The sequence below is a fragment of the Chlorocebus sabaeus genome, chromosome 12, assembly GCF_047675955.1.
Source record: "Chlorocebus sabaeus isolate Y175 chromosome 12, mChlSab1.0.hap1, whole genome shotgun sequence".
Lineage (NCBI taxonomy): Eukaryota > Metazoa > Chordata > Mammalia > Primates > Cercopithecidae > Chlorocebus > Chlorocebus sabaeus.
Window position 1 is genome coordinate 41,547,590 of NC_132915.1, and position 10,699 is coordinate 41,558,288.

A 10,699-nucleotide genomic window follows, 5' to 3' on the forward strand; every position below is an offset into this window, starting at 1 on the left:
TCAGCCTGGACTTCGTTGTTCTTGTCATTATCAGCATTTTGGTCACAACCATTCAACAAGTCTCCAGGAAGTTTTTAAACTTTCTCCCTTCTTCCTGTCTTTTTCTCAGCATTCCAACTGTTCCAACCTCTGCCCATTACCCAGTTCCAAAGTTGCTTCCATATTTTCAGGTATCTTTATAGCATTACCCCATTCCTGGTACCAATTTTCTGTGTAGTTTGTTCTCATACTGTTATAAAAAACTAGCTGAGACTTGGTAATTTATGAAGAAAAGATGCTTAATTGGCTCACAGTTCTGCAGGCTTAATAGGAGGCATAACTAGGAGGCCCAAGGAAACTTACAATCATGGCATAGGGCAAAGGGGTGTAAAGCATTTTCTTTACATGGTGGCAGGACAGACAAAGTGAGAGAGTGAAAGGGAAGGGCCATACACTTTTAAACTATCCGATTTTGTGAGAACTCACTCACGATCACAAGAACTACATGGGAGAAACCTGCCCTCATGATCAAATCACCTCTCCCACTAGGTCCTTCCTCCAACACTGGGGATTATGATTCAACATGAGACTTGGGTAGGAACAATGAGCCAACACACACCACTTATATAAATGCAAGTTTTTGAACTAAGGTTTCTAAGAACAAAGAAATTAAAAACTAATATCTTAATCTACATACTATCACTGGTTTTTTTGTTGTAAATAATTTTATTCAGTTAACTGCTATGGTTAGGATGCTTTTGGTTTCAAGATAAAGAAGAATAAAAGCTTAAACAGTGAGACTTTTTAATTGTCTTACTTAATGAGATGCCTGGATGTAGACAATTTCAGGATTTGTTCAGCTATCTTTTACATGAGAATAGATACTTCTTTTATTCTGCAGTCCTTACCACATTGGCTTTTTCTACCCACACTCAGTATTGTATGTTTTCAGATGACTCTGTTGCATATCCTCCCACAAGCACACTTCAAGAGAGAAAATGTGAAACATAAATATGACTGGTACCTTCATGTGCTACACTCCTTTAATATAGGAGCAAAATTGCTTGCAGAATCCTCTGGCTGACTTATTCTGATGTATCTGTGAATGGAATGGAGGCAGGTAGCTACCCCTTAATTCAGAGTAACTGAAAAACTAGCATCTTGCATTGAATCCTTTATGGTTAGAAGTAGGCAAAAACCAAGACAGTTGAAAATATCTGTTTGGGTGACAATTGTATTAATCATTATTGCAGTTCATCAATACTCTGGTACTCTTCCTTCCTGGACTTTATCCCCTGCAAGTTAAGCAACATGACTTACTTTATCAAATAAAATATTAGCCTAGTGATGTGTGGGTGTGACCTATAAATTGAAACAATAAGAATTGCTAGGATATCCCTTACATCCTTTTCCATCGGCTATAGATATTCAGTGTTCCAACTGCATTTGAGATTGAGAGGAAATTGAGATATTAAGGTTGCTTCTTACTGTATCATAATCCAGCATACCTTAACTGATTCAGAAATTTCTCTAACAGCAATGATACTAGTGGCTTGGGGGAGGTTCCCAAATTGAAGTGGAACCTCGACCCTAGCTAGTATTCAGGGTCTTGACACCATCTCAAGAAGTAATTTAAGGATAGTCATAAAATAAAGTATATATATTTATTGCAAAGTGAAAAGTATACACCTAAGAAAGGGTATTGCAGACATACTCAAAAGAGAGTTGCACCCTAGGTGATTTGAGGTTGTTACCTTTATGGGTTTCTTTAACCGAGTCATGAAATATTCATGAAATTTCCTCGAGAAAGTAGAGATTTCTCAGAACTGTAGTGTTATTCAGTTTTACACCAAATATGGTGTTTTTGGAGCAGTCATAGTGCTGTTGGGTGTGTGATTTAGTATGCTAATGAGTATATAATTAGGTCCTAGGTGAAACCCAAATCAAATTCAGTACCATGTTGGGTCTAGTCAATCTTAGCCAGCTTGGTTCACACCCTGTTTTGGAAGGTCTTATCAGCCCATAGCCTCTGCAGCTATTTCAACAGCTTCCTTTTGTTTATTCATGTGAAATTGCTGCCTGAAATTTTCTATTCTCTTGTGACCAGTCTGTATTATTCCTGTCTTAGCAAGAAGAAAAAAATAAAAATATGTGGTTTTGCTTAAATGGCAGGCAGTGGGTAGTAAGGCAACTGTTAGAGGGTGGACAGATGGAGACCCATTTCATGTAGTGGCCAAATTCTGGTAAAACAGTAACTCAGAAGGCAGATCATATAATAATGGACATGAAGGCTCAGAGGAACAAGTCGGGAAAACAAGTGTTAGCAGTTGTGTGTGGGTTTTTGTTGGCTGGTTTTGGTAAGGTATTTTAAGAAGGCAACAAGTTCAGAAAAGAAATGATAGTCTTGCAGACACAGATAAGAGGGCATTGAATTCAGAAATTCAGGGCCTTGAATGTTAGAAAAGCTGTATACATTTCAGAACCAAACGATGGAAGATAGAAGTGAGAAGCCTTTGAGCAACAAAGGCTAATTTAAAATCAGCCACGTGGCATGTGTAAAATTAAACATATAGGTGTCCCATCGTGGTTATCAATATATGAATGGATTGAGGGTGTCAAAGACATATCCAGATTTAATAAAGACAGACTTTACTCAAATAGACTTGTAGTAGAGAAAACTCTTTTATTTCAGAAATCTGCATAAGTTACACAAGGAAACAGAAAAAGACTTCTCTTTCATCGGAAAAGGTCACCAGGGTCAGCAGAAACGTTTAAGGGGAAATTGGGCAAGAAAATATGGATGAGCAGACAGCATAAGCAGAGTGATCTGACAGGAAGCATGCCTCCCAGTGGTCAGCTGACTCTCAGGATACACTACTAAGAGGGGCATGTTCTGCATTTTAATGCTTGCTCAAGCTTGGGGGCAATCCCAAATTCAAAGGCCTGTGGGAAAGAGATAAGCCTTTCCAAATTTTAGTCAAGACATGGCCAAGGGTAAGAAATGAGCAATTGTGAACATAGGTCAGTCCCTCCCTGCTCACCCGCACCCCTGCCTCCCCATTGTTTAATGCCACATTCTTGTTGGCATTAAAGGACTAGCTGTATCATCTGCCAACTTGTAGTTCGACTGTTGTTGAAGGGTCTTAGAGATCAGGTTTTTAATGAGAGCTATGGCTAGGAATATTGTAGAAAAATAACTATTAAACATGAAATAGAGGAGTAAGCCCAAGATTTGCGGTTCAGATGGTGGCAGTTAAGGAGATTCTAGGACATTGAAAATATCCTTAAATAGTGGGTAGTTTGAAGAATTTCCAAGTTTGTGGTCTCGATATTTTTAGTTTTAGCATGTATATTAGAGAGGTTTCAGGGAACATATGCACAACAATTGAGAAGCCAGAATCATGCCCAAATCTAGATCATTGTAGACAGCCATTCACTGGAGTTTCTGGAGTACTTTGGCAATGATGTTGGTGGGTTTGGTAAGACTTTCTGCAGTCTTGGTTATTTCAGGAGCAAACAACTGAATATGTACAAATTCCAGCAAATTTCCTGACCAGTCCACAGCAATTGTAGGCAGAAAGTTTGCTCATATGTGATCTGCTGCAGTGGTCTTTTAACTTTACTCTCAATCTCTTATCGTCTTGTTCCAAGGCTTCTTAAGAACCTGGAGAAAAAAAATCAATAAATAAAGGTCATAGCCTCCTTCTAGGATTGGGATTCTGTACCTAACCTTGCAGCTATAACATGGTTTACAGATATTTTTGATTGCCCAGTGCCTAGGAAACTTAGATGTAGTAGATTAAAGTGAGAAAAGAAAGCAATTTAGTTAAAAGTCTGATAATGGCTAGTAAGATTAGCCAGTTAACAGGATCTAGTGCAATTGTCAAGCAGACATCAATAAGCACCATTACCTTAATACAATGTGTCTCATTAGGGATCGAACAGGATTCACAGGTGTGATTGTCCCATGGATTTGCACCTTAGAGCTCACATGAACTGTTTTGATAAGGATATTATTCTGTCCAAATGGGAAATTTTCAGATTGAGGAAAGTCATGTTTGTTGTTCACAAGACAGTCCCAATCATACCAGGCACAATTATGCTTAGGATCACCAGGATCATCTTTAAGATTCATATAACAAGGCAATGTACTCTTATCACCCATAATAATACTGTAGTATTTGTATTGATGGAAAATTAGGGGCAATTGCAAATACTTAAGCCCATGAAAAGGCCTTTGGTGATGTTGTGGTGGAAGCATAGATAGCCCCATTGAAAACTATTGATGTTGAAGAAGACTCCTTTTGAAGTCTAAAGGAAAAAGCTAAAGGGCTCCAAAGTGATAATATAAAAAATAGAGGATTATCTTGCTAGGACTTTTGTGATAAAATGCTGCATAATGAGTGCCTTAACCAACAGAAATTTATTTTCTCACAGGTCTAGAGGCTAGAAGTCTGAGATCAGAATGTTGGCAGAGTTGGTTTCTTCTCAGGACCATGGAAGAAATATCTGTTCCAGGCTTCTCTCCTAGGTTTATAGATGCTGTCTTCTCCTTGCATCTCCACATAGTCTTTCCTCTGCACATATCCCTGTCCAACTTTCCTCTCTTATAAAGATACCAGTCACAGTGTATTCAGGTCCATTTTCACAACTTTATTTTCACTTAATTACTTCTGTAAAAATTCTATAATATCTTCATGTACAATCATACTCTAAAATGCTGAGAGTTGGAACTTCAGCATGTTAATTTTTGGAACAGAGTAAAATTCAGCCCATAACAAATGCCCATAAGCCTAATAGTGGTATAGGAATTTGGAATAAACTAGAGGCTTCCAAAGGAAAAAAGAGTAAATAATCAGCAATTAAAAGTAAGGTTTTGAGATTGTGCTATACATGGAGTAAAAGAATACCCATAGATTCTGGCGGTTCTTACAGAGTACACAGATGGAATAATTATTAAAGAAGCCTTCGTGAAGAGGAGAAGGAAATACTACAAGGACTCATTATGAAAGTCTGCAGTTACAATGAGGAGAGTTATATGGACAGCAAAGGTGACAATGGAGGAACATAGGAGAAAGAAAATGGTAAAAATATATGTATAGGAAGGAAAATCTCACAGTGTTTTGTTCCAACATTGTTGGTAGAGCTACGTTGGTAAAGCTGTCATCTGCTTGGTGGGAAGTTTTTGGGAAAGCTGTCTAATTTGTTGTGTAGACATTGTATTCTAGAAGTCTGAAAAAACAGAGCATGGATTAGCTTAAGATCTCCAATTGAGTTGAACTTCCATTCAGAGTAGCTTTTACATCCTTTTAGTTGAGAGCCATAAACTCAAGGTTGGAATTCCTGGAGTTCGCGAGAAGACTGTTTCAGATAGGAGTAAAACTTCCTCATCAATGTTGGCAGAAGACATGATTTAGTCTCTTTCTCCCATGTTGAATGATCTTGTAAAGGCCAGTGACTAAATTTCAGGTGAGAGAGCCAAGTGGCCATCTGGGTGTCTCCAAAGTACATCTGGGAAGGTAAAGCATCCAACTTGTATCCAATTGTTCTTTCATATTAGGGGGCTTTAAATGGGGGAGATTCTAAGCTCTTTTGTTAGGGGCTCAGTTGGTAAGTGTAGTCAGTTTAAGATTTTTCCTGGTTGTTTGAAATTGGACTAGATTTGTAAGCTGCCAGGTAAACATATTGTCAGGCAGTGACTTTCTTTTTTTTTTTTTTTTTTTTTTTTTTTTTTTTTTTTTTTGCTTTGGGGTTTTGTCATCCATGTGAGCTTCTACTTTAAGTATGTCTAACTCCTTTGACCATCACAAAGCTGCTAAGGGGACAGACACTTGTGTCCATTTTTAGTTGGTGTCCTCAAAGTTGTTACAAATCCTCTCATTTTCCATACAATACTAAAATCATGTACTGTCCAAAAAGGAAGTTTACTCTCTGTGTAGATATTAACTCTTTTCTCTTTAGCCAAAAATCAAGCTGTTAAGACAGCTAAAAGTTTAGTGATCTGAGGTGCCTTGTGCCAGGTAGAAGTTTATGTTCTATGGAGTTTTAAAAATCGTAATGACGTAACTTGCCTGGATTTTTTTTCTGAGGAGCAGAGATATAAACCATCAGCACAGAAGACAAAGTCTGGATTTTTAAGGGGGATCTCTAAGTGGTCAATGCTGCTGAGGATTGAGGCTTGAATTTCATAATGCAATCATGTCATTTCTCTTCAATCGGAAGAGGGAAGATGGTGGCAGGATTGAGATTTTGAGAGCAGTCGATGGTAATATAAGAAGAAGAGAACAGAAGAATTTCGTAAGAGGTGAAACTAAAAAATGCTGGGTGTTTTCCATTAGGATAAGGGCCGGAGCTGCATAAAACAAATAGATGTTCAAGATACGATCTAAACAAGGTCAGCTGTGGTTTGAACTAATTTTACAGTTGCTGTAACTGCTTTCAAGCAAGAAGGGAAACCTTGAGTTATAGAATCTAGGATGGTGTTAAAGTATCCCATTGGCCTCTGATTTTCATTATATTTTTGAGATGTCTAAGGCATGTCCTTCTCTTTCATAAACACATAGGGAGAAAAGCAAAAGGAAGTTACAAAGGTTTAAAGTGGGCATGGAGGAAAGAAAGGTCTTTAGAGATTCAAATTATTTTAAAGAAGGTGAGTCCCCCTGAGGTTGGGAGTTCGAGACCAGCCTGACCAATATGGAGAAACCCCTTCTCTACTAAAAATACAAAATTAGCAGGGCATGGTGGTGCATGCCTGTAGTCCCAGCTACTTGGGAGGCTGAGGCAGGAGAATCACTTGAACTTGGGAGGCAGAGGTTGTGGTGAGCCGAGATGCCAAGATCGTGCCATTGCACTCCAGCCTAGGCAACAAGAATGAAACTCTTCCTCCCCCCTCCCCCCCACCAAAAAAAGGTGAGTCCCATTGTAGAGATTCAGATACAAGCTCTTCAGTCACACCACATAAAAGGAATGCTATAGCAGAAAAGCTAAGAATTTATTCTACAATAACTAAGCAGCCCCCCAAAGTCCCTAAACTATCCCTTGGTTTTGGGGCAAGGTATAGTTACGAAATGTCTTGATAAGATATGGGGATAAACATTTTTCCCTCAGGATAAATAATCATCGCTTAAATTGTACACTTGAGGGCACAGCAACAGAACTTTTGAGACCTTATGTCTCTTCCTAGCCAAGACTTTTAATAAGTACTGGGTATCTTGCAAATAATTATTGAGTGCCTTAGAACAAAGACAAAAAGTATCTACATATTATATTGAGTACTAAAGTGCAAGGGAAGATCGAATTCTTTAAATTTGCAGTTAAGGTCTGGGAAAATTAAGCGAGGGCTTCTATAAGTCCTGAGGCATAAATAACTAAGCATATTCTTGATTTTCTCATGTAAAAGAAAATAGGGAAATAGGCTAAAGGGGCTGTGAGAAGCGGAGCACAATGACAACAGCAAAATGAGTGGTGTTGGAAGGTATGGAAATAAGGGTAGCAATCGTGTATTTGAGACCAAAGGGAATCTTGATTTACATTCCTCTTTATGACTTGCAAATCTTGGACCAACTAGTGACATTTTCTGCTTTTTTTTTAAACAGGAAATTGGTGCATTGAGGGACTACAGGTGGAAATCATGAGTGCTTTGTCAGCTTGGATAGTAGGTTTTGAGACCTTCAATTGCCTCGGGTTGTAGAGGATACCAGGGCAGTTTACGAAGGGTGCATACTAGGGTCTCTCCTCACCTTTAAGGTACCCTACAGTTGTGCCCTACATCTGGCAAACCCATAGCAAAATTGAGCCAAGAAGAAATGTGATGAGGAATTTTGAATGTGGGGATTTTTAATGGCTTGGGGAGCAGTGAACTGGGCAAGAAAACTGGGGTGATCTATTGAAGTTAAAGGCAAATTGAAGAAAAGTTCAGGACTTCAGGGTTAGTTCCTTAGGTGAACATAAAATATTAACATTCCAATGAGAGAGTAGATCTCTGATTAACAGATTAACAGGGGTTATAGAATTTAATAAAATGCTGTGTTTGGCATTATAGGATCCAGAAGACACAGAAGGGAACTTGGAAAGGATAAAATCTTATAGTAAGTTGTCTAACTGAATCTTGCAGATAGTTTGTGCACTCTACTGTTTAGAGAAAATTTTGAACTGTTAGATTCAAGGGCTCGTAAGAGATGAACATATTTGGGTAGATCTCAAGAAATTTAGAGAGGTGATTATAGTTTCAAATTATACTTTGTGAAAATACCATTTTTGAAGAAATTAGACTGAAAGAGTGCCCAGTGGCAGAGCATATAATCACAGGGACCGAGGAGACAGAATGTCATGGAAGTGAGAATTACCCATGAGATTAGGCTAGTATACAGATAACCAAAGAGATCTCACAAAAAGCCAGAAAAAAACTAAGCACGTAGCAGAAAAAAGCTAAGAAGAGTCCTGCTCAACAAGAGTCAGGGATTAAATCTCCACTTGGAAGGAACCAAGAAGACCTCTACCTAGGAAAGGTCTTGCTCAACAGAAATGAACTGGGAAGAGCCTCATTTAACAGTATAAAAATAACTTCTTATCCCGCTACAAAAGACAAATATCTGGAATACTGAATTAAGGTTTGCTACTTACCACCATAGATCCGGATTTTTCCAGCTAAGAAGGATGCACAGGGTCAGAGAAGCCAGCATCAAAACCTCAGTGCAGATGGTATAGTTCAAGGGGCAATCAGCAATCAACCTGACTCAGCACCAGACTCTGCCAAAGAAAAAGTAATTCAGACTTAGGTGAGAAAGACTTTATTCAAAATAATTATTGTAATATTGAGAGTGCTCCAGTCTCAGAAATCTGCTAGTATCTCAAAATCAAACAGAACATGTCTTTCCTCTTATAGGAAAAAGTAACCAGGGAGAGCAAAAATTTTTAAGAGGAAATTGGACAAGCAATGGGGAGTGAGTAGAAGGCATGACAGAGGAGTCTGATAGGCCAATTCTCTTGATAGCTGTTAAAGAGAGTAAATTCTGCATTTTAGTCCTTGCTCAGGTCTGAGTACAGGACAAATGCAGGGGCCTGTGGGGAGAAGAGAAGCCTAACCAAAGTTTAATACAAGGCAAAGGGGGAAAAATGTGCAATTTTGAACTCTTGGTCGGGGTCTTAGAGTAAAGGGAACTAAAGATATGGTGGCTGTAATTCCTTTAAATTAAAAAAGAAAGCTCGGGGAAAGGGGACAAAGGAAATAACTGTCCCACTTGAATAGAATTGGCTCAAACAGCTATAATTAAATCAAGAAAAGAGAAATGGGAGGAGGGATGAGAGAGTAAGAAAATATAGCAGTCTGGAAGGAAATTGTAGTTAGTGATTGTTAATTCATATATTTTGTCCATCACGATTTACCTATCAAAATTTCCATTTAGTATTTAAAACTCTGTGCATATTTTATCTCATCTGGAAACCATTCCTTAAATTTAAGGATTAGCTTTTTTCTTTCCACAGAACATTTATAACTGTGAATAATTCTGTCACAGCATTTAAAATAATATATTATATTTACTGGGTTCCTTTGAATGAGAAATCTTTATTTTCTCAACTTTAATCACCAATTACATTGACATTCAATATATGCCAGTTTTATTATTATTATTATTATATTTATTTATTTGAGATGGAGTCTTGCTCTGTCACCCAGGCTGGAGTGCAGTAGCGCAATCTCGGCTCACTGCAAGTTCCGCCTCTCGGGTTCATGCCATTCTCCTACCTCAGTCTCCCGAGTAGCTGGGACTACAGGCACCCGCCACCATGTCTGGCTAACTTTTTTGTATTTTTTTAGTAGAGACGGGGTTTCACCATGTTAGCCAGGACGGTCTCGATCTCTTGACCTCGTGATCCGCCTGCCTGGGCCTCCCAAAGTGCTGGGGTTACAGGTGTGAGCCACCTTGCCCGGCCCAGTTTTTGTTAGTTTTTATTGGCATCCTTATATTATCTTTACAAAGTCTTTAGGAAATCATATTGTTATTGAAAATATCCGTACAGGGGAACACTATAGGAAAACGTTTTTATATACAGTATCAGGTAAGAAATATACTTTTAGCTCGTGATTGTAATAAGGAAGATTTCTATCTGGGTATTATATTTTAAATGTTAAAAATCTACTAAGGCAATTATTCTATACTTTTTGCTATTACCAAACCAAATGTAAGAGAGTAGCCAGATAACTATTTTTGGCACTAAAAAATCAAACTTTTTCTTTTGCAGAAATAATACATTCTTGGCTCTAGTCTAGCCTGATGGCCTTTGTGAATACTTGGTTACTTGCAGATGGATGCACAAAGAGAGCACATAAGTAGGCTAGTTTTAGCAGTTCAACTGTGGCCATTCCTTATCTAAGGTTTTCTTCCTTTACAAAGAGTTTCAAGGATTCTGGATCCTGTGCTTGTGAACCTACCAATGAGCACAAGGCTGAGCACAAAAGATAACACCAATGAATAGGTTTGGAATTGCAGAAATGATTGCAACTTTACTACTTATACCTAAGAGTTAAATCTGTTCCCAAATATCTATACTTTACATGGGGCATAAATTACTATGGATGAGGTTTTGTAAATTCAAGCCTAGTAGCCCATCAAGAACTTATAGATTTTTCCTTTTATCCTTATATTATGCCTATATGACAGAGCTATAAATGATTATTAAGAAATATTATTAATTTTAGATAAAATAAAATACTTTATTT